Genomic DNA, 22,314 nt, shown 5'->3' with positions numbered 1-22,314 from the left:
CTGGTTTCATTGTTGGGCAATAGTATCCTTGTCGTAGCACTTTTTGGGCAAGGGCCCTGCCCCCCAAGTGTCCGCCACACAGGCCCTCATGAGTGTTGCGGAGTACGAGCTCAGCCTCGAAAGGTCGCAAGCAACGTAGATTGGGGAGCGTGTAAGACCTCTGGTACAACTGTCCGTCTATTATGACGTATTTGGCCACCTGTCGCTTCACCCTTCTGGTGGCATTACGGTCTGTAGGTAGGGTCCCATGTAGTGGGAAGCTCGCGAGTGGATCGATCCAGCTCGGCTATGGTTGCACGACAGGAGTGGCCTCCTCTGCCTCCTCCACCCCAAAGATTGCTAGGACGAGAAAGGTTTTCTATGCACACGGTTCTCATGGTATTATCACTGGTGTTGGCTAATTGGGACAGGGCATCGGCCTCAGCGTTCTCCAATCTCGGGATTTGTTTGATGAAGTGTGACTGGAAGTTGAACAGAGCCTCTCTTACTTTGGCTAAGTAGGTGGTCATGGTTGGTTCGCGAACTTCGTATTCGCCTGTGACTTGATTGACCACGAGTTGGGAATCACTGCAGATGACGATATGCTTGGCTTTCACTTCCTTGGCTAGAGCCAGTCCGGCTATTAACGTCTCATACTCTGCTTCTTTGATGGATGCCGCGAACTTCAAATGTAGTGCATACTTCAGTTTTGTGCCGCTTGGGCCGTACAGAACGATTCTAGCTCCGCTGCCCTGCTGGTTTGACGAGCCATCTACATGAAGGATCCAGGGCTCCTCATTCCATTTCGCGCTCAGCCTAACTACGAGAGATGCTACACTGGTTGCTACATCACGGTGCTAGAGCTCAACCCGCCTGGGAACTTCCGGCTCGCCTGAGCTGGGGACCTCATGCTTGACCGGCCTGAGGACTTCGGAGCTAAAAGTGCATTCCATGATGAAGTCTGCTAAGGCTTGGGTCTTGATAGCAGTTTTCGGCTTGTATTGGAGGTCATACTCGCTGAGCTCAACGGCACACTTCGTCAGTCTACCAGAGACCTTGGGCTTGAGCAGAACTTGCCTCAGAGGTTTGTTTGTAAGGATGTTGGAGTTACTCAGTTCCAGACCCTTTTAAGGGGCAGTTACCTCTTATTTATACTTGAGCGTACTGGTGGTAGGTGGAGATGAATGTCTCGGATGAGAGTTGGTGTGTAGCTCATTGTGACACTAGCAAGTGCACTAGCCGTTCAAGTAATAAAGTAGTGAGTGAAGTATCGTTCCCACGAGGATTTAGGAAACAATTACCAATACTAAATTGAGCACTTCTTATCTGATCAAGAAATAAATCAAAACTCTAATGAAAGCTAAGAAATCCTAAATTAAAATCTATCTAAATCATTGGCCTAATTGCCTTCAAATCAGGTTAGAAGAGTAAGCAGTAAATGTCAATCTCAGAATTCAGCAATCTATCAATTTGGATCATTCGAATAAATCATGATTGAGCCTTGGTTTGGTGAAACCCCAAGGTCATGAACAGCCTCTCTCAAGCGCATGTTCATCCTATGCATGAGTGACGGTTCTTCTATCTCTAGCAAAAATCTAATCCCCATGCATGCATTTCTTCAAACACTTCTAAGGCATCAATTCAAATATGAATTGATCACCAACTGAATTGTGCAAGTTATCTCTAACCTTGCACTCAATTCAGTTCTTGAATAGTAGATCTGAATTCCTAGAGTCTCTCTCAAGCACTCTAGGAATTCCAAGCTGTAGATTAATTCGGCCAATCTGAAAATTACAGATCTGAATTCTCTTTCAAGCAATTCAGATCTTGCAATCTCAGATTTGAGAATTCATATATGAGTTTTGAAGGTTAGTTGGCCGAATTACTCTACAATAACACCCTTATTCAAGAAACTTCAAGTATAATTCATGACCATTTGAATGAATCAAAAAGAATTAGATTGCTGAACTGAAATTTTACAAGTTGAAATACATCAAGGAAGAATGGAAACAAGGAGAAAGAAGAAAGAAAATATAACAAAGAAACTGAATTCGAATCAAAAGAGAATGAAACTACAAATGATTTATTACAAAAGATCTTTGAATCACAAACCCTCAATTCGAACTCACCTTCTCTTCTAGCTTGCTTGTCTTAAACTTCCTTCAGCCCTTCTTCTTCTTCTTCCTTGCGCCTAGCCTTCTTCTCTTCTCTTCTCTCAAGGTGGCCGAACCTCTAAGAGTGGGAGAGCCTTCCTCTCAAGCAATTGAACACCTCTCCCCCCTCCTAGAGGCCTCCTTATATAGTTTTTCAAGGGGGCTCTTGCCCCTTCTTGAAGTCTCTAGAATTGGGTGTATTACACCCCTCATGAACCTTCTAGAGTGCTCCCTCCTTCTCTTCAAGAAACTTCTAGGAGTTGCCGCCCCTAGCTCCCTTTGGGCTGCTATTTGGGCTACAACTTAGCTTGCTTTTGAGCTCATGTGGGCTACACTCTAGGCTTTGAAGTCTCTAGAATTGGGTGTATTACACCCCTCATGAACCTTCTAGAGTGCTCCCTCCTTCTCTTCAAGAAACTTCTAGGAGATGCCGCCCCTAGCTCCCTTTGAGCTGCTATTTGGGCTACAACTTAGCTTGCTTTTGAGCTCATGTGGGCTACACTCTAGACTGTTATTTGGGCTAAAAATGGGCTGGGCCGAAATTTCCTTCTTGCTAGGCTTCTTCCCTTGGGTTTTTCAAAGAGTTAGCTTGCACTACTTGGGCCGAATGAAACTCCCTTGCTCTCATGGCTGGGCCGGGCTGAACTTGATAAATTTTGGGCTTTCTTTTCTTGCTTTTGCCTTCTTTTTGTTGATTTGGCTCCCCCTGAAATCTTTCTTGCAATCAAGCTAAAATAGGGCAAAATCTAATTAAACCAGCATAAAATTTCATGCAAAAACCTCATAAAATATAGATAAATTGTAGGTTCATCAAATACCCCCACACTTAAGCTTTTGCTTGTCCTCAAGCAAAGACATCAGCCATAAACTTAACATTCCCCCCTTCTGTTCTCACCATTTACCTGGTGAACTTTTTAAGATAGAAATGCATTGAGTAGTCGGGGAACTTTTGTAAGTGCTCAACTCTTATTCTTGTAAATTACCGTTTAAGATATGTATCAGATCCAAGGAAAGGAGAATATGAATTTCATCATAGTCTAGCCTTCACTCCTAATTCATATATAAATCAGCTCCTTAATTGTCAAGGTTAATAACCAAATTTCACTAAGTTTCACATCTGTAACTAAATCTTAATGAGAGTTCAACTTTAGAGTGCCCCTTTGAACCTCGGTTGTCACCACAATTACTTATTTCTAAGGGTGAGTGCATCTTATGCTCCATCTCACCCTTTTCTTCTTTTTTTTTTTTTCCGGTGTGAGTGCATTTTATGCTCCATCTCACACACTTTTCTCTCTTTTACTTTTTTTTTTTTTTTTTTTTTTTTTTTTTTTTTTTTTGGTGTGAGTGCATCTTATGCTCCATCTCACACTGGTCACTTACTTGAGGTAGGTAAATAGTACTCATGTTCTGAGCTGCTAGTTTTACTATTCAGCTCAAAATAGCGGAGTCAATTTGGGCTTTTGTCCTTTTTTGCAATTATTGAACCTCAAGAATCAATACTTCAGATGTGCACTAGCTTTCTTGACCATTAACAATGAAATCAAGGGCTTCCATACACATGAAGGAAGTTAGGGCTATTCATGCTGAAAGGCATATTCAGCTCCCCTTTTCTCCTACATATATCAAATTGGGTCATTCACAAGAATAAAAACTTAACAAGTACATCAGTCTCCCTCAACTCATTGAATTCCTTCTTAAAAAAAAAATCATCAAATAAATAGTAATGAACTTGAGGGGTTCCAGTCTTTTTTGGTTATGTCATTGCCTGCATATGTGTGTTGGGGTGAATGAGGTGCATGGTTTCAACCCCCATACCCTAGCCTCGGGCTCACTCCCCCACACTTAAGATGAACATTGTCTTCAATGTTCGTAGTGTTAGGCAGTAACAATAAAACTAGCAAGAGCATCAAGTAAAGAGAAGGGTAAAGAGGATTTCCTGAAGATTAATTTCCAGATATGCAAGAGTTCTTTTGGTGGGAGCCTCTTCTGCTAGAATTTACTTGTAACAGAAATCATAAGCTTTGTTCTAACTAAAAATAATTTAAACCAAATAATAAATAAAGACTACTATTCACAATTCAAAAGAATGTAAGTAATCCTAATCTACCAGCTATACAAGAAAAATTTACAAAGCCAAGTAATTAATAAGACAAACCAAAATCATTTGCTTCTCTCTTTTTCTCTCTCTCTCTCTCTCTTTTTTTTTTTTTTTTTTTTTTTATAAACAAGAAAAACAGAGCTCCATTACTGAAAACCAGCATTCAAGTGTGAAGTAGATCATTAATGAAAAAGAAAGCTAGCTAAATTAGCAATAGATATTATTACACACTATTCTAGACTAAATAGAAGTAAACATATCTAACATCTACTATAATCAGATCTAAAATCAATTGCTGAATTTAATATCTTTAGGCTGCTCTTCAGGCTCTTAATAGAATCAGACCTGAAGTCTTAGCTTTTGAGAACAGTCTTACAAAAAAACCTAACATCAATAAGTCTGAATAATGATGCAATTAGGTTTGAAATAAGTCCGAACTCAAGAGTTTAAGACTTCTTATTTCAAGTCCCAACTTATATGTCTTGTATGCGTCAATAAATTGCAGAGACTTGAAATTAGATCTGCAAACTTACCTATTGAGAATAGTCACCTTTGGATCTGAGTTCAGATCTGAAATTACAGTAGTCATTTATACTGAAATCATTGGTTACTAGCATTCAAATAACCACTGATTTTAGATCATAAATGATTTTGATTATTAAAAAGGGAATCCAAACCAACAATCTTATTTACATTCCTTAATTATAGCATCTAAATTCAAATACAATTTATTTGAGTTCAAATATACAATTTACAAACCATAAAATTTGGAGTCTGAATTGAATATACTTATTGAAACTATTGCACATCACCATTTACATCTGCTATACTGTGGGCTGCTATTCAGAGCTGAATTGTCAATGTGCCTTCAGAGGGCTTAAATTGGGCTACAACCAGACCTGAGCCAGGTTTGGATTCAGGTTTGTAAGCTATGCAAGTGTATGGTTTCATAATCTTGAAGACTTCTGTGACCTGAAATCAGGTCTGCAATGCATACAACCTGTAAATTCAGCCCACAATTAGTTCAGCCCATGTTTTGTTTAAGATCTCATATCAGCCCATATATATCAGCCCAAATCTGTCTAGCTCAAATATATTAAGCTGTTCAGTCCACAAATTTACAGAAACCTGAAATCAGGTCTGCACTGTTTGGCATTGTTACTGCTGCAATTTAGCAGTGTTGCAGAACAGAACTGAGTCCAATTTTAGATCATTCTCAAAAGAGATCAAAGCTGGTCATCATAAATTTTTTTTATTCTTTTTTTTTTCTTTTTTATTTTACAAAGAGCATCCAAGAATGTGTGGGTGTTCGAAAGCACAAACCTGACCTGAAATCAGGTCTGCTAACTGTTGTACTGTAGCATCCCTACTACAGATCTGAATGCTAATAGAAATACTTGGAAAGTGCTAATTTTTATTAAATATCTGAGGCATAACAATTATTCAATCCAAACATACACCTCCTTAGCTAATGTAGCTCGGTTACAAGTGGATAAAGCAAATGTTCAGTTCACCCAAAATCCAAAATGTGCTCTGTATCAGTTCAGTCCTCAACTATAGTTCAGATCTGTATTAGTTCAGATCTGAATTTTCTTTTTCATTCTTTGCTATCCAATTACCTTTGGGGTATGTCGGATTTATCATAGGGTGAATTGGGGTGATGATGGCACCCAATTCACCTTAAACTTGTATCAGTTCAGGTCTGAGTTCATCTGAACTCAGATCTGAACTGAGCAGTTCTGCAATAGCAGAATTCAGGTCCGAACTCAAGTCTGAGTTCGGATCTGATTTCTCAATTGCCTTACCTTCAGTTATTGCTACCAAATTGTTTTTTTGGGGAATAGCAGAAGTGCCCTAGGGTGAATTGGGGTGGTGATGACACCCAATTCCCCTCAAAATTGCATCAGTTCAAGTCTGAGTTCAGAGGAACTCAGATCTGAACTATTGTAGATCTGCAATAGCAGAATTCAGATCTGAACTCAAATCTGAATTCTGATCCGAATTCTCAATTGCTCCTCTTGTTGTTCAAAAGATCTCCTTTTTTTTCATTTTATATATTATTATTTTTTTGTAATGGAAAAAGAAATAAAAGTCTGAAACACAAGCAATTCTTTTCAGCTGAGTGCTGCAGATCTGAAATCTGCTGATCTGAGTGCCGAATGCAACTCAGATCTGCAACACTCATGTTTTTGTGAATTTTTTCTTTTTTTTTTTTTCTTTTTGAAGGGAACAACACCAAGATTGAATAGAAATCAAATATGCCTTTATTAAAATGAAACTGAAACCAGAAAAAGAAAGTAATCTAATTAAGGAAGAAGAAACATAACTACAGTAGTACAGCAGTTGCATTCAAAGCTAAAATGTAAAGTTAAGCAAATTAAACCAACTATGAATGCAATGCTGAATGATACCAGATTAAGAATGCTCAATGTTTCCTAATATTGCTTCTATAAATCCCCAGCAACGGTGCCAAAAACTTGGTGTGTGGCTCATTGTGACACTAGCAAGTGCACTAGCCGTTCAAGTAATAAAGTAGTGAGTGAAGTATCGTTCCCACGAGGATTTAGGAAACAATTACCAATACTAAATTGAGCACTTCTTATCTGATCAACAAATAAATCAAAACTCTAATGAAAGCTAAGAAATCCTAAATTAAAATCTATCTAAATCATTGGCCCAATTGCCTTCAAATCAGGTTAGAAGAGTAAGCAGTAAATGTCAATCTCAGAATTCAGCAATCTATCAATTTGGATCATTCGAATAAATCATGATTGAGCCTTGGTTTGGTGAAACCCCAAGGTCATGAACAGCCTCTCTCAAGCGCATGTTCATCCTATGCATGAGTGACGGTTCTTCTATCTCTAGCAAGAATCTAATCCCCATGCATACATTTCTTCAAACACTTCTAAGGCATCAATTCAAATCTGAATTGATCACCAACTGAATTGTGCAAGTTATCTCTAACCTTGCACTCAATTCAGTTCTTGAATAGTAGATCTGAATTCCTAGAGTCTCTCTCAAGCACTCTAGGAATTCCAAGCTGTAGATTAATTCGGCCAATCTGAAAATTGCAGATCTGAATTCTCTTTCAAGCAATTCAGATCTTGCAATCTCAGATCTGAGAATTCAGATCTGAGTTTTGAAGGTTAGTTGGCCGAATTACTCTACAATAACACCCTTATTCAAGAAACTTCAAGTATAATTCATGACCATTTGAATGAATCAAAAAGAATTAGATTGCTGAACTGAAATTTTACAAGTTGAAATACATCAAGGAAGAATGGAAACAAGGAGAAAGAAGAAAGAAAATATAACAAAGAAACTGAATTCGAATCAAAAGAGAATGAAACTACAAATGATTTATTACAAAAGATCTTTGAATCACAAACCCTCAATTCGAACTCACCTTCTCTTCTAGCTTGCTTGTCTTGAACTTCCTTCAGCCCTTCTTCTTCTTCTTCCTTGCACCTAGCCTTCTTCTCTTCTCTTCTCTCAAGGTGGCCGAACCTCTAAGAGTGGGAGAGCCTTCCTCTCAAGCAATTGAACACCTCTCCCCCCTCCTAGAGGGCTCCTTATATAGTTTTTCAAGGGGGCTCTTGCCCCTTCTTGAAGTCTCTAGAATTGGGTGTATTACACCCCTCATGAACCTTCTAGAGTGCTTCCTCCTTCTCTTCAAGAAACTTCTAGGAGTTGCCGCCCCTAGCTCCCTTTGGGCTGCTATTTGGGCTACAACTTAGCTTGCTTTTGAGCTCATGTGGGCTACACTCTAGGCTGTTATTTGGGCTAAAAATGGGCTGGGCCGAAATTTCCTTCTTGCTAGGCTTTTTCCCTTGGGTTTACAAAGAGTTAGCTTGCACTACTTGGGCCGAATGAAACTCCCTTGCTCTCATGGCTGGGCCGGGCTGAACTTGATAAATTTTGGGCTTTCTTTTCTTGCTTTTGCCTTCTTTTTGTTGATTTGGCTCCCCCTGAAATCTTTCTTGCAATCAAGCTAAAATAGGGCAAAATCTAATTAAACCAGCATAAAATTTCATGCAAAAATCTCATAAAATATAAATAAATTGTAGGTTCATCAAGAGTCATACGAGGTCACGCTGTAGGCCCTGACGGTACGCCAGATAGTTATGTGATTGGCTCCATATGAAGGTAGTAGGGCTTCCTCTTACAATGGTTGATGTTAGTAGGCATTAGTGGGCTGGGCCAAGCTAACCCACATCACTTGCCCCCCACTCTGAGGTGAGGCCTCGGCTTTTGCCCGTAATGAGGATGGTCATCGAAGTGAGGCTTTGGCTTCGATCATTGGGAGTAGTGGTTGTTATGCCTTTGAAATCTTCATTCGGGGGATACCTTGCAGTGGTGTCATCTTCGTTGTTCGTGTCATCACTCTTCAGTTCAGAAGCCCGTGCGAAGTGAATGCCTCAGCCTGGCAGGGGTGTCCCGTATCCTACACGGGCATGTCACATTAGCGGGGCTACCGTGCAAGGGACAGCCATCCCAGGAGTCTTGTGTTTGTCGGGTTGAACGGTCTGCCCAGTGGTCCATGACGAGCGAGACTTTCGGTTCGCTTAGCAAGTTATCGCAGGCGGCCTTTGTAGTTCACTCAACGTCGTTTTGCCTTCTGAGGGCATGCGTTAGGAGGTGCGGTGAGATTGGTTCATAGAAGTGGTGGGCTCCCGCATCCATTGGATCTGTGTTGATCTAAACCATTGCTTTGGGCGTCGTTTCATCTTTTGAGGGCCTGCTCTAGGGGGCTCCCACATCCATTGGATCTGTGCCAATCTGAACTGTTGTTTTGGGCGTTGTTTCATCTTTCAAGGGCCTATGCTAGGTAGCACACCGTAGTTGGATGGTGGGAGCGGATTGATATCAGCCATCGGATTTAGATAAATCTTGGCCATTCATTTTCCTTTAAATATGGGCCCTGACAGTGCTTTTCTTCTCCATTTGAACTTAGACACCCTTGCACTTGAGTGAACACAATTCCCTAACTGCCAAGTCTCCAGAACTCCTTTGCTTCTTTCTTTTCTTTGGGACACTTCATTCATTTTAGGTAATCTCAAAATGTAATTTTTAGACTCTGGTCTCGAGTGCCATGAACTCCCGAACATCTTGGGAGGGAGCTCTCCTGCAACCCCCTCACCCTTGTCTTCTTTAGGTTCTCTAGTTGTAATCCCCCATCGACGGGAGGTGGCCATTTTGAGGGAGAGGTTAACCTTGGGGGGTGCCAAGGGTAGTCACCAGGGAAATGACTCTCCCCATGAAAGCGCCGCCTCAGTGTCGCCAAGGGAGCCTGAGGGATCCCCTCTCTCCAAGGGTGATGCCATGGAACTCATCACCAAACCAATAAGGGGGAGTGCTGCTCGAAGGGTGGCTGACGTTGGGATCCCACGTTCGGAGTTTGACAGCTCCTTGGACGTGTGCTAGGTCAAATCCCTAGCGAAGAGGTTCCATATACCTCGGTCCTACAGCCTGAGGGTTCCCGACGTGGGGATAGGCCATGGGCCCCCGAGGAGGGGGAAATCTGCATCTACCAGCATTTTTTAGAGTCTGGCCTTAGGTTTCCCCTCCCAACCTTGATCTCTGAGCTACGGAGTGGTACGACATCACTATCAGCCAGCTCGTACCTAACGCCCTCAGGTCCATCGTGGCAATGATGGTATGGGCTCAGCTTAGGGGTGTGGAGTTGACATGGAGACTATTCCGCATCATGTTCGTGCTGAGGAAGCATGCTTCTGAGGCTGACATGTACTACTTCCACCCGAGGAGAGGGAAGCCAGTGCATAACCCCTCTTCTGTTCATGGGTGGAAGGACAAGTTTTTCTACGTCTCATGCCCCGAGGGCTGGCGCTTCAGTTCCGACTAGGGGGATGTAGTTAGGGGTGTGGAGTTGACATGGAGACTATTCCGCATCATGTTCGTGCTGAGGAAGCATGCTTCTGAGGCTGACATGTACTACTTCCACCCGAGGAGAGGGAAGCCAGTGCATAACCCCTCTTCTGTTCATGGGTGGAAGGACAAGTTTTTCTACGTCTCATGCCCCGAGGGCTGGCGCTTCAGTTCCGACTAGGGGGAGGCCTGCCTCCTCGTCGAGAGATATCCCCGACACTCATCTACTTGTAATGGGAGGCGAAGTTGTTGGTGGAGGAGGAGGTCTCCCTTGTCTTTGCTGTGATTAGCCCAACCCCCCTCGGTAGGAGAGGTTATGTAGTTAGTGTGTCTTCCATATTCTTTTCTTTTTCTTTTTGTTGATATGCTAACTACTTTCTTTTACTGTTTCACAGAAGTGCCAATGGACGTCAAGGAGTGATTGTTGGTGAAGGCCCAGGCAAAGCAGGCTAGGAAGAAGGCCGGTGGACAGACAACGAAGAGGCCTGGTGACGAAGTTGCCCCTACCCCGAGAAAGGGGGGATTCACAAGTACCTTCCAAGGTAAAAGCAGACGGTGGTACCGTTGAAAAGGACGGTGGAGGCACCAAAGAAGGCCACCATCGAGGGAGAAGAGCCTAAAAAGCCCACCACTCGGGATGAGGTGCCGAAGAGACCAATGGATGGCCCGAGGCGGGAAAGAAGAGGCCCATTGCAAACACACCGAGGGAGGAGCCCCCGTGGAAGCTTGCCAACATAGATAGGCAGGCCGAGGAGGTGGTGTGGAGGTCCATGCCTGGGGAGCGCCCATCTGGTCCTTTGTCAGCCCCCCCATTCGTGTAGGGCACCTTTGAGAGGACAGAAGGGGCTGGCATGACTTTTTGCCCCCAATGGAAGCTCTGAGAAGGGGATTCCATCCGCGATGAGGGGATTTGCTAGGAGCTGGTGAGCAGATCCATCCTGCCAAGGGATCGTTACCGCCTTCTACAAAGCGACCCCAAGTCAATTTACAACGAGGGCCTGTACCACTTGGCCGAGGTAAGACTTTCTTTAATATTTCCTCATGTATATGCTTCTTTTTTATTTTTTATCTTTGCTGATTAGTTTTGTGGAAGACCTGTTTGAACTTTGTCGGTTTGGGGGACCGAACAAGGATGGCCATAGGTCGCATCGACAAGGCCGAGAAGGAGAAGAAGACCGCAGAGGAGAAGCTCCAGAAGGTAACTGCCGCTACCGAGGAGAAGCACGAGAAGTTTCGCAAGGCACTTCTAGATGAACAATCGCTTCGAGACTGTCTTGAAGTTTAGCTGTAGGAGGCGCGACAAGGGCTCTCCAAAGAGCAAGTGGAGTGGGTGTGGTTGGAGAGTATCATCACGGAAGCGGAGAGACGAGCTGTCGAGGCTGAGAAGAGGGCTGTCGAAGCCTTAAAGAGAGATGTCGAGGCGGAAGCGAAGGTTGCCAAAGCCCTAGCTTCAGTAGAGGAGTCAAAGAAGGCAGCGGCCAAGGTAGTGGAAACGTACAAGAAGTCTTCCAACTACTTGGATGCGTTGGCGAAGTACGCTTTGTCATCTTACCTCAACGGCATAGAAGATACTAAGAAGGCACTCCTACTAGTGCTACCGGATTTTGATGTCGAGGGACTGCAAGTGATCCCCGACACTCCTACCGAGGCTCCCCCAGGTGAAGACGTCGTTCCCCCTCTGGCCCATGAGAAGGCCCAGGCATAGACCTCTCCCCTTCTTATTTTGTTCTGTTGCTGTAATAGTTGCCATCTATTTTATTTTATTTTTGAACACAATACAATATTTTGCAAAGACTGTACAAGATCAATGAATAGTGAATGAAATGAACGAAGCCATTTTTTGTGTATGTTGTCTCTTTCCTTTCTTTTTTTTTCATGTGAGAGGTCCTTGCCCCTCTGAAAGGTTGAAACCACGATACACAAGGCACACACGATTCAGCCGTAGCATTCATTTATTTGCACACTCGTCTCGGCTTGTCAGGATATTGGGAGTTGAGGCAGAGTATACTCTCGATGTGGGGCTCGCTTGCCTTCCAAGTCCCGCACTATCCCAGGCAAGGCCGAAGAGACCTGGTACCTTGGCCGAGGTCTAGGGCTGAAGTATACCACCGAGGTACTTGGGTGGATGAAGAGCCATGGCGGAGTAGCACCATCGGGGTGTAGCTCCCCTGACTCATTCTTACCAAGTTTTCTCTTGGGGGAGGCCAAGGCATCCCATCGCTGAAGCCGAGGGATCTGTCTCATTATTTTCTTTCCGTTGAGTGTAGATAGCCAAGGGGGTCACCACATTCTGAGGTGACAAGGTGATGAGGTGAAGTGAAGAGGAAATTTGCTTCATTCATTCATTACTTTCATCTAAAAATTATATTCATCTGTAGTACATCCAGAGGTTCTCTGAGTTCTACATCCGAGGGACGGGTCTTCCATCTAAGTTTTCCAATCAAAATGTGTTGGGGCCGAGAGCTTGCTTGATCTGATAGGGGCCTTCCTAGTTGGACCCTAGTTTTCCTACTCCAGGTTCGGGAACCATGACCTTCTTGAGGACATGGTCTCCCTCTCTATAGTGTCTTTCTTTCACTCTAGAGTTGTAGTAGGGGGCCACTCGCTGCTGATAGGCAATCATCCTAATCTGTGCTTGTTCTCGGGTTTCTACCAACAGGTCTAAGTTTACTCTGAGTGCCTCGTCATTCCCGTCCTCGGTATACCCTTGGATCCAAAGCATTGGTTGGCCAATCTCTGCTGGGATCACTGCTTCTGTGCCGTAGGTTAGGCCGAAGGGGGTTTCTCCCATCGCTGTCCGAGGTGTGGTTTCGGTACCCCTAGAGGTCGCTGGGTAGTTCATCGGCTCATAGGCCTTTAGCTCTATCCAGCCTGGTCTTTAGTCCGTCCAGGATGGTTCTGTTCGTGACCTTGGCCAGGCCGTTCGTTTGGGGTACACCATTCTCGGAATTTAGCGTCATCAAATTGCTCTCTGTTGTTCGTGACCAACATGTGGGGGAGGCCAAAGCAACAAATGTTGTTCTTCCAAAAATAGTTCTGAATTGCCCATGCAGTAATAGTGGCTAGAGGTTCAACCTCCACCCTTTTAGTGAAGTAATCCATAGCGAGGACAAGGTACTTCTTGCCTCCCGTTGCCTGAGGGAAGGGGCCGAGGAGGTCCATCCCCCACTTGGCAAAGGGCCAGGGGCTGTTGAGGGCCGAGAAGGTGGTGGCTGGTTGGTGGTAGAGATTGGCATGCCTCTCACATTTCTGCACCAGCTCGGCCGCATCCTTGTGAAGCGGCCAAAAGTACCCCTGCTTAGTGGATTGCTGCAGATGCCTTTGTGAATTTCCCAGAGCACGTACTCACCCTCCTCCTCATGGAGGCATTGGAGGTAAGGCAAGGTGAAGGACCTCCTGTACAACTTTCCTTCTACCAAGGTGTAGTGCGATGCCTGTCATCGGAGTTTCCGGGTTTCATTCCTGTCATCGGATAGCCTCTCCGTCAGTAGGAAGTCTATGAAAGGATCCATCCAAGATGGTTCGGCTTCCACGGGTAGGACTTGGATGTCCTCTATAGAGGGTTGGGCTAGTCTTTCCACACACACAGTGTGGCCGAGGACCGCATCCGAGGTACTCGCCAGTTTGGAGAGGGTGTTGGCTTGGGAGTTCTCGGCTCATGGGACTTGCTGTAGAGAGAAGCACTGGAAGTGGTAGGCTAACTATTGAACTTTGGTGAGGTACTTAGCCATGCTTTGTTCTCTGGCCTCGTACTCTCCGTTGACTTGATTCACCACCAATTGTGAGTCGTTGAGGACTTCAACGTGATTGGAGCCAAAGTCTCGGCGAACTACAACCCTGCTAAGAGGGCCTCGTACTCAGCATCATTGTTGGACGTAGGGAACTCAAATCTCATCACATATTCTATGACAACATTGTTGGGGGTGAGGAGAATGAGACCCATTCCACTTTCTTTGGCGTTGGATGAACCATTGACAAAAAGTCTTCACGCAGGGGGGACCTCCTCGACTGGTCGTGCTTCTTCTGGATCATCTTCGTGAGGCCGACCGAGGGGCATGCTGAAAGTGCTTTATGCTATGAAGTTAGCCAAGGCTTGCGATTTAATCACGGGCCTCAACTGGTATTGTATATCAAACAATGTCAGTTCTATTGTCCACTTAATCAGGTGCCCCGAAGTCTCTAGCTTGGCGAGGATGGCCCTAAGGGGCTGGTTTGTTAAGATCACTATGGAGTGGGCTTGGAAATACGGCTTGAGCTTTCTAGCCGAGGTGACGAGGGCGTAAGTTAGGTTTTCCACTTCAGGGTACTGGGTCTCAGCGTCACTGAGGACCTTGTTGACATAGTACACAGGTCTCTGACCTCCGTCACCTTTCACCAGGAGCGAGCTGATGGCCTCATCTCTGACTAATAGGTAAAAATACTGGGTTTCCCTTGACACCGGCCAAGTGAGGAGCGGAAGTGAGGTGAGGTACAACTTAAGTTTGTCGAAGGCACACTGGCCTTCCTCTGTCCATTGGAAATCTTTCATGTTCTTGATGGTGCGGAAGAAGGGAAGGTAGTGGTCTGCCAACTTCGACATGAAGCGGTTGAGGGTGGCTATTCTGCCGGTGAGCCTCTGAATCTCCTTCACTGACCGAGGGGGTGCCATGTCTAATATGGCCTGTACCTTGCTTGGGTTGGCTTCATGTCTAAAATGCCCCTGGGGTTGGCTTCACCCCGAAGGCACACTTGCTCAGATTGAGTATCAAAGGTCTCGGCCAAGTCCAAGGTGTGCGCTTCGGCCTTCAGGCTCTTCAACACCATGTCGTCCACATAGGCTTCAACATTCCTCCTCATTCTTAAGGCCGAATGGCATTACCTTGTAGCAATACGTGTCGTGCACAGTGATGAAAGATGTCTTCTCCTTGTCGTCGGGGTGCATCTGGATCTGGTTGTACCCGGAGAAGGCATCCATGAAGCTAAGCAGTTCATACCCTGTAGTGGTGTTGACGAGGTGGTCTATCCTCGGCAAAGGAAAACTGTCCTTCGTGCAGGCTCGATTAAGGTCTGTGAAGTCAATACAGGTCCTCCATTTTCCATTAGATTTCCTTACCAAAACCACATTAGACAACCAGTTGGGATAATGTACCTCACGGATGAATCCGGCCTCGAGTAGCTTATCAACTTCCTCTCCTATAGCCTTCCATTGTTCCGGTGCAAAGTTCCTCTTCTTTTGCCGAATTGGCTTAGAGCTCAGGTCCACGCTCAGCCTGTGAATAATCACCGAAGGGTCAATTCTGGGCATGTCAGCGGTGGACCAAGCAAAGACATTGGTGTTCGTTCTAAGGAAACTTACCAGTTCAGATAAGTGTTTAGGGGGGAGGTTGGACCAGACGCGGACTGTCCTTTCTTGGGCTGACTCATCCAAGAGAACCGAGATGAGGTCCTCGGCTGGTTGGCCTCGGCTCATTGATTCTTCCTGGGCGTCAAGGCCTTCCAATGATAAGGCCTCCTTATTCTTTCCCTTCAGTGCCACCACGTAGCATTGGCGGGCGATCTATTGGTTCCCACTAATGACTCTGACGCCGTACTCAGTGGGAAACTTAAGGGCCAGGTGATAAGAGGACATGGCTGCCCCTAGTGCATGAAGGGTTGGTCTTCCCATTATTGCGTTGTAGGGAGAGGCAACCTTCACCACTAGGAACTCATGCATCCAAGTCACCTGGTGGGGCGTTGTCCCTACCGTGATGGGTAGGGTAATCTTTCCTTCCAACCTGGTGACGCTACCGGAGAAGCCGACGAGAGGAGTGTCAGCTAGCTAAAGAATCTCTGATGGCTAAAGAATCTCTGATGCGAGCTTCATTCTCTCATTGGTGTCATAGAAAATGATGTCAGCTGACTAACCATTATCCACCAAAATCTTCTTCACAATAAAGTTGGAGATGATAGCTGCGACCATGAGGGCATTGTCGTGGGGGACAGTAACCCCTTCTAAGTCATCATTGGTGAAGACGAGGGCATGTGAACATCTCGGCCTCTATGGAGTGTTTGGGTATTTCTGCTCCTTCGGGGCAGGCTCTTGGATGTTGAGCTGCCTGGCGTAGGCTTTTCGAGCTGAATCTGAGGCTCTACCTGAGGCCATGCCTCTGGCAATGACGTCGATGATGCCTGCCACTTGCAAGTGCTGCTGCTGTTGCTGTTGCTGGGATGACGAGGCACCGACCTCTCCTCCGACGAACTGCTTGAGGTGTCCTCAGCGAATGAGGGACTCTATTTCATTCTTTAGATCGCAGCAGTCATCGGTGTCGTATCCAATGCCGCAATGGTACTTGTAGTGAAGGCATCCTCACCTTGGGAGCAAACTCCAGGGCAGCCGAACTGCCCTCCATCGTCCTGGGGGGTCTCCCTATGACAACGGTGGTGCTGCTCCAAAGATTGATGACTGCCTTCGGATTGACTGGGCACACTCTCCCTCTGGCTAGGAGGACAAACATTCCTTCGAGGTGAGTCTGGGAGGTGGTTATTGCCTGATTCTAATGGTTTAGCTAGTGGATTACCATGGCCGAGGGCTGGTAGCTCGATGTTCTCATGTCAGACTTGATCCTCTAACACCCCAGCGGGGCGGTCATCTTGAGAGGGACCTCCTGTCGGGGGCAAAATTCTTCCATTCGCTGGGTGAGGCGGTCCAAACAATCGAGGACGGCCTGAAACTATTCATAGGTAACCAGGTTCGGATTGTTCCTGGCTTTCCTTACCATCATTTTCAAGCTTAAAGAGGGTTTGGATCTAGAGTGTTATTATTGTTTAACCTAGAGTGGGGGTCGTCTTAGCAACCACGCTCCAATAGATGTCGCCAATTGTTGCCGCACGAGTTGGCCGAGGGCAACAAGGTAAATTTACTAATCATTATCCGAGGACCTCAAGGCTTCAGAAGAGGCTGATTGAAGCCGAGGACAACAAATTGAGGCGAAGTACTCCTTCCGAGGACTATGGTAGACGAGAACTGCTTGTCGAGGCAAGGTCCTTGGTGACCTGAGATATTGCAAGACAGGGAGTGTCAGAGGCCTCGGGGTGGATACCCGAGGTGGAGGCTCCGACGCTCAAGTTAGTACGAGGTGTGAAGCAGGGGAGAGTGTGAGAGTGCTTTTGGAGAGAGTCCTTGGATGCACCAGATCTTGCTGAATTAATGCTAAGTAGACAATGTAGGTGCAGGAAGTAAATGAGTGAGTAAATGTTGGAGTTACTCTGTTTCAACCCCTTTTAAGGGGCAATTACCTCTTATTTATACTTGAGCGTGCTGGTGGTAGGTGAAGATGAACGCCTCGAATGAGAGCCGTACAAGGTTAGGCTGCAGCCCCTGGCGGTAAGCTAGATAGTTATGTGATTGACTCCGTACGAATGCAGCAGGGCTTCCTCTTGATGTGGCTGACGTTAGCAGGCGTTAGTGGGCTGGGCCAAGCTTATCCACATCAAGTTTCATTACCTTTTCCTTCAATCTTGTCGGGGTGGGGATGTAATTTCCAACTAGCCTCCATGTCTGCTATGCCACTAGATAGTTAACTAGGATGTGGACTACAGCCCCACTCATTCTGCACGAATTGCATTGAGGTTCAATTTTAATGCTTTCTTATGGAGACTCTCTTAAGAGGGAGGTTTATCCTTGGTTGCAAGGTAGAGAAAGAATTTTATCTTTGAAGGACGTAGTATTTTTTCAACTTTCTTGAAGATCTTCTTTGTTTGCCTTTTTTATTCCCTCTCAATATTGAGGGGTATAGGATATTTTTTGTTTCATCAGTATTAAGGCTTTTAGCATATTGAACAAGCATACAACATTTTTTATTACATTTCCAATAGAACTTCAAGGGAGACGAGGGACCTCCAATAAAAAACCGAACTGTTTAAGTAAGATTCTTCAATTGATCCCTCTCAAAGAAACAATGGAATTATATATACACTCCAATTCTCACACAACTACCCATAAGGCCATAACCCATTAGACCCATACACAAATGACCTATAATGACACACTCTCACTACTAGTTGACCCATAAATAAGTAATAAATTAATAAACAACTTTTCACAAATGGCCCACGTGGCTCTATATTCCATGCATTGCCCAACACCTAGAGACACCTATTAACTTATTCTTCCAACTTCAACCACATTCAATAAGTGAGCCCACTAACGGACCCATTTGTGCCGGAAAAGCACAAATTTGGACCAGAAAAGCAGTTAAGCTGTTTCAGATTTAATGGCTTCGGAAAGAGAGACATTTCTTATTTCTTAACCATTTTTAATCAAAAGGGTGCAATTTCCCTGCCGGAAAAGAAGAAGCCAGAAGGACCACCGTCAGGCATCAAAGCCAAACTTACAGGGCTTTCCGCCCCTTCATCAGCAGTTAACACCCGTGTTCTGGGTCATATCGGTTTTCACATATCCAGGACAGACAGTTTATTTTGAAATTAGGAAGCCTCTTCGCCATAATCCTTGTATAGGCATTGATAGCTATCTTGGAGACTTTATAGGCAGATCCACTAGCAGACCAACCATTCGTTTCTAAGCTGTCTTCCTTGAAATCGCGTAGAAACTCGTCCAATACTTCATCTACCTTCTCTTCTGTAAGGTTATCCACATCGCTTAAAACCTGTTTCGCCTTTTTATTGGAGATATTCTGGCGTAAGAAAGAAACACGGAGGAAAACCCAATATCAAAAATAGAACGGATGACTATAAAACGAAAGCTGAAATTCATAGAATGAGAACACAAGAAATTAAAGAAGAATATATATTATTCACCAAGGATATCAGAGGTTCATTCCTGGCTCTGGTCACCAAGATGAGAAAAGACTGGGTCCGTTTGGTTTGTAGGAATAAGAGTCTAGAATTGGAATTAGAATGGACCATTTCGATTCTAACTGTTGAGTTGTGTGGAATTGAAATTCCATTCCCATTTTTGGTGAAATCACATTTTCCCACGAGAAAATGACCATTCCACCCCTTTCCCTAGAAAATGAAATTCTGTTCCAACTAATTTCAATTCCTATTTCGATTCCTATCTGAACTAAACAGATTATAAGAATAGATCATTCCAATTCCAACTACAAATCAAACGGACCCTTTTGTTTTTATGTTTTTTTTTTTTGGATATACATGGACCCTGTTGTTTTGAATACCACAAGATAGTTATCTGGTTTCAGATGATTTGGAACTGATCTGAAGGAGGAAATCTGTACCTCTAGTTTCCCGAGGGAGGAGGAAATGTTGATAATTCTAGCTGAGTTAGATAGCTGGAGAAGAGGAATGAGAGCTTCAGTGACTCGTTTGGTGCCATAATAATTTGTTTTCAGGCATTCTTCTGCCAAATCGTATGTCTGTGTCGTTATTTCATTTGACTGCATCACCACCATCACCACCACAAGGAAATTACAACTTACTTAGAAAAAGTACAGATAATGTTTAATTTAATCATGGGTTAATAACAATGAGAGACTTACACCACCACTACTACCACCACCATCACCACTACCACCAACGGCAAGGAGACCGGACATGAAAGCATCAGGATCAAAAACTTTGACTCCATTAACTCCTGCATTGTTGACCTGAAAATAGTTGTGGTTTCACTTAATTTATCCATTCTATTATATACAACCATCAAAGGAATCTCAAAACGATTGACAACTTTATAACAAAATCTGATCAGGAATTGTTTGAGTCTCTAATTCTAAATATACATCAAGTGAAGTTTCTACCAAAACATCAAGCTTCCCAAAATGGGTTTTGATGAAATCTGCCAAGGAAGCGATACTGGATGTGTCCATCACGTCAAGCTGATGGAAAACTACATTAGAAGGCCAGATCCTTTGAGTTTCTCAGCAGCTTCACCACCCCTCTTCTCGTCTCTAGCTGTTAATATCACCATTACACCATTGGAGGCCAATTGTCGACATATTTCCAGTCCAGTCCCTTTATTGGCACCAGTGATCACTGCACATCTACAATAGAGCCGAAGTTGGGGAATGCTAGACGATCAGAGAGGATTTCGTCTCAGAAAAAAATAATTGAAGAACAAGTTCAAGAAAAGCAGTAATTAGATAATTACCTCTTTGATGAAGGAGAAGGCAAGTTGACTATTTCTGCCATGTTCTTTTGGTGAAATGAGAACTTCGTTTCGTCCAAGGAGTTTCCTATATAAGATGTGACAATGGAGGCAATTACAATATTAAGACTATCCTGACTCGTAATCTCACCAGATCTAGCTATTTCGTTGATTACATCGTTTATTGAGATATTCAAGCTTGGTCTGGTCTGGCTTTTACCTTGATTCAAAGTTTTAAACCAATGGAAATGAGACATCATCTTGATTGGCTGAGGCAGCTTTTTCGGGGCGTTTGGGAATAAAAAATTATAGGTGCAATGACCCCAGTGGTAAAAGCCTAAAACCACGTGGTGGCTGCTTTCTCTTCCTTTTGCTCACTGGTTGATCATTGATTAGTTTGGTGGATCCAGGCAGGATCAGGCCCCAGCTGGAAGGAAATTATGACTGTATTTGGTTTGAGAGATTTTGGTGGAATGGGAAACGATGGGATGGGTGGGATGATAAAAGAAATGTGGGTGGAAGTTTTTTCGGAAAAGTATATTGCACCACAATTGCAGAATTCTGAATTCCACTGAAACAAATAGCCCCACTCTAAAACACCAATACTTCCCTGTGTATTGATATGAATTTGGAGCTTGCACCTACCCCAATTGTACTGTGGAGCTAAGAATTCTTAGCATGTGCTGAACAGTCCATTCTCCCAAGTTTTTTTCCCCAATTTTATTGTAAAAAGAAAAATAGTGAGAAAATCAACCTTAATCACAATTATTAATTAATTAATTGGTTATAATAGCATTTGTATTATTTTGTATTTTATTATGAATTAAAAAATAATTGTTAATGTTTTTATTAATTAATTCTATAATTAATTAGTTAATATTTCTTATGAATTAATTAAGAATTTATTCCTAATTTGCATTACTAATTACTTTTAATTAATCAAAATCTTTATTTTTATTTATGAAATAAATAATAAATGAACAAATAATGATATTTTTATTAATTATCATTTTAATATTCAATAATAATTAGATATTCATAATTAATTAGTTATTTATTTAGCTGCTAACATTTATTATGAATTAATTAATATTTTCTATTTTCTATTGCTAATTAATTCTAATTAAAAAAATATTTTTATTATTTTTTAATTAATTAAATGAGAGATAAAATAATTATTTAATTATTACAATATTTATTTGTTAATTTTGTAATTAGTTAGTTAATTAATGCACATTAATAATTAATTGATTATGAATTAGTTAACTGTAATTTTTATTTAATAATTTTTTTTGTATTACTAGCTATTTTTAATTAATTAACACTTTTATTATTTATTTATTATATAAATTAATGATAAAAATAATTATTTAATTGATTAATCATATTTTATTATTAATATTTTACATTATCAATTTGTATTTATTAATTAATTGCAATTAATTCTTTTGTTATTGTCTTATTAAATAATTAATAATTTATTATTAAGCCATGGGTATATAACTCTTAAAAACACTATTTCTATTAAACAAGAATTTCCCTCCTTTTCCACTTGTTTCTTATCACATCTCATGACATCCCACAAACAAAACACAAGAGGGGAAGAATATTCAAGTATATTCCATATTTTCCCTTCCCTTCCATCTCACAAACCAAACAGAGCTTAACAAGTCCAGATCTGGTCCTAATACAGGGTCCAACCGTCCAACAACCATTACAGCTGCGCATCAGAAATTTCTAGCCACGATGACTAAGGACAAGAACGACTTCCATGGCTGACTGGCTGTTGGGATTAGATCCAATTTCAGAAATAATGTCAACTCTTTTTAGAGGAATCTTCATTTATGATTTACCCCACAAATTTGTGAAGTGGGTTTTGGTGAGACTTCCCCTTATTTATTACACATAGGAAAATTAGGAGCCAAAACAGTACAGCAAGGTGCATAAAACCACTCGCCATGCATACCACGTACACCCAGTGATTTGGTGACTTGCTACGACAATAGTTATGGCCCCACTTATTCCTAACTCTAATTCCTAAGCTTCCTATTTTGGAGGAATGCCAAATGATATCCTGATGAATGATGTGATAAAAATCATGATTTTCAAAACTAGACCGG

The 22,314-nt window shown here is 43.0% G+C and overlaps 1 pseudogene across 1 annotated transcript; it reads right to left on the bottom strand.

Moving 5' to 3' along the window:
• Window positions 1-17,909: 17,909 nt before the first annotated feature.
• On the bottom strand, window positions 17,910-20,478 carry LOC148848576 (short-chain dehydrogenase/reductase 1-like; annotated as a pseudogene). The gene is made up of 6 exons (XR_016101287.1): window positions 20,415-20,478; window positions 20,198-20,282; window positions 19,848-20,090; window positions 19,590-19,697; window positions 19,329-19,487; window positions 17,910-18,767 (listed from the first exon to the last, which is right to left on the bottom strand). The product of XR_016101287.1 is annotated as a short-chain dehydrogenase/reductase 1-like (transcript).
• Window positions 20,479-22,314: the final 1,836 nt, after the last annotated feature.

Source organism: Nelumbo lutea, chromosome 6 (genome assembly GCF_056320005.1).
Source record: "Nelumbo lutea isolate HS-2025 chromosome 6, American lotus-T2T, whole genome shotgun sequence".
NCBI classification, from domain to species: Eukaryota; Viridiplantae; Streptophyta; class Magnoliopsida; order Proteales; family Nelumbonaceae; genus Nelumbo; species Nelumbo lutea.
The sequence above is the reverse complement of the archived record's forward strand: the minus strand, read 5'-3'. Positions and strand labels throughout refer to the sequence as shown.